The sequence below is a fragment of the Boleophthalmus pectinirostris genome, unplaced genomic scaffold (genome assembly GCF_026225935.1).
Source record: "Boleophthalmus pectinirostris isolate CB_2022bp ecotype Guang Dong unplaced genomic scaffold, ASM2622593v1 HiC_scaffold_11, whole genome shotgun sequence".
In the NCBI taxonomy this organism is placed as follows: Eukaryota; Metazoa; Chordata; class Actinopteri; order Gobiiformes; family Gobiidae; genus Boleophthalmus; species Boleophthalmus pectinirostris.
In genome coordinates, this window is record NW_026570994.1 from 24,310,193 (window position 1) to 24,312,692 (window position 2,500).

General features: G+C 49.5%; 1 protein-coding gene across 1 annotated transcript in view; it reads left to right on the top strand.

Annotated features, from left to right (window-relative positions):
* Window positions 1-2,500, top strand: part of LOC110170680 (arf-GAP with GTPase, ANK repeat and PH domain-containing protein 1-like) — a 96,212-nt gene that overhangs the window by 30,595 nt on the left and 63,117 nt on the right. The gene's annotated exons all lie outside the window — the stretch shown is intronic.

Here is a 2,500-nt window from a genome sequence, read left to right on the forward strand (position 1 = left end):
CCTGTATTAAGTCCCTTTGCCCTTCTTTAGTCCCTCTTTAGTCCTGTTTCAGTCCTGGTCCTGGTCCTGGTCCCGGTCCCTGTGGCGGCGGTTCCCACGGCGGGAGTATAAATAATGTGGTCCACAGAAACCACACAAAACCCGGAAGACTGGACTATTCTGGGACCGGATCTGGGCTTGGATCGGGTCAGGATGAGTCCAGGACTTCTGCTCGAACAAGGTCCATGGGGTTACTGCAGTCCGTTAGTCCGGTCTACCCTGGTCTGGTCCTGGTCTAGTCCCTGGACTAGTCCTGGACTAGTCCAGGACTAGTCGAGGTCTAAATAGGAGTGAAATGTGTCTAAATCTGACTAAACTTGCCTAAAACGAGTCTAAACGAGTCTAGGGGGCTAAACAAGGGGCTAAACCAGGTCTAAACCAGGACTAAAACCAGGTCTAAACCAGGTTTACAGAAGGTCTGAAAGAGGTTTGTAGAGGGACTTCTTTTCTTCATGAATTTTTACAAACAGCAGATTTGTGGAGCTCAGGATCTGAAGTAAAACATGAGACTAATGAAGAAGTGGTCAGACCCGCTCCAGACCCAGACCCACACCCGCTCCAGACCCGTTTAGTCACTTTTAGTCTGGGTTCAGTCCTGGTTCAGTTCCTGGTCTAGTCCTTGGCCTAGATCTGGTTTTGTCCACTTTTAGTCCCAGTTTAGAATGTTTCAGTCTTTTTCAGTTTTTGTTTTAGTCCCTAGATCAGTCCAGGTCTAGTCCAGGTCTAGTCCAGTCCAGGTCTAGTCAGAGTCCAGTCCAGGTAAGTCCAGGTCAAGTCCAGGTCTTACCTTCTGGAGACTCCTCTTGGACGTATGTTCCGGTCAGATATCTGTGGACCAGCGCAGACTTCCCACTCGCCAAATTACCACAATCCCCTGAGGACACACAACAACAAACTACATTACCCACAATCCCTCTGTGAGTCATTTACAGTCTTTACACGTGAGGTTTGTGAGTGTGAGGAGCTGAAGTTTCCTCTGTGTTTTATGGAGACAGATGAGTTTTTTTTTTTTTTTAAGATTTAAAATAAAAGTGAAAAGTGAAGTTGATGTTGGACTCACCACTTTGAGTTCCGGGCACAGATCTGCTCAGCGTCCACTCCTGACTGTTCACGAACGCATCTGAACACAAACACAACGACGACGGTCAAATATCCACTGTCCACGAACGCGTCTCAAACACAAACACACATGAAGAGAACGACTCAGACGAGCTGTTCATTTTTGTTTTGAAAATGTTTTATTTGCTCAAAACAATCAAACCCGCTCCCCCTTCAGAGCCCGTCCCACACACTCAGCCTCTCTGTGCTGACCGCTCCCCCTTCAGGCTCAAAGCTCTTTTACAACCTACTCAAACACAACTCAGCTCTCTGTGCTGACGCCGCTCCCCTCTCAGCAGCACCATCTCACACACTCAGCCTCTCTGTGCTGACCCGCTCCCCTTCAGAGCACACACACACACACTCAGCCTCTCTGTGCTGACGCTCCCCCTTCAGAGCACCATCTCACACACTCAGCCTCTCTGTGCTGACCCGCTCCCCTTCAGAGCGTCCTACTGAACCTCCTGCGCGTCACATCAGGTTTGTCGTGTCGTCGTTCTCAGTTTTGTGTCGTGTTGTTGTGTGTTTATGGAGGTTTGTGGTGTGGGAGCGTGTGGGCGGAGCCTCGTCAGACTCATACTGCAGCAAACCGTAAGAGGGTTTGAACAGGGCCCAGGAGAGATCACTAGATGACTCAAACATGCATGACTCTAGAACATCTTCATGTTGATGATGAGGAACATAGAACATCTCGACTTTATGAACTTCAATCAACACTTCAACGCAAAAGACAAACCCTGCACTCAAGATGTTCAGACGGTTTTAGTCCTGGTTGTCCTGGTTTAGACCTGGTTTAGTCCTGGTTTAGTCCTAGTTCAGTTTTATCACACGTTCCAGAGGAGAATGTTCAGATGTGTGTATTCATCAGAGTCTCAGGTATGAAGTCTGTCAGGTAGACTCAGGGCTGAGGCTCCTCCCACCACGGTGCAGACTGTGATGATGTCATATGGTCAGAGGTCACAGGTGTATTGATGTAGTGTCACAAACAAGTGTCACAACATCTGGACCAGGGAGAGTGTTCTTCAGGTGTGGCAGGTGTGGCAGGTGTGGCAGGTGTGGCAGGTGTGCACAGGTGTGACAGGTGTGACAGGTGTGGGTGTGGCAGGTGTGACAGGTGTGGCAGGTGTGACAGGTGTGGCAGGTGTGACAGGTGTGGCAGGTGTGACAGGTGTGACAGGTGTGGCAGGTGTGACAGGTGTGGCAGGTGTGACAGGTGTGACAGTGAGGGGTCCTGTGTCGTGCTGTGACAGGTGATAGTTAACACAAACACAGGTGTTACTTATGACAGGTGTCAGATTGTCAGATTGACAGGTGCACTGAGTTGTGACGTCACAGTGACACGAGCAGAAAGAACGTGAAGAAT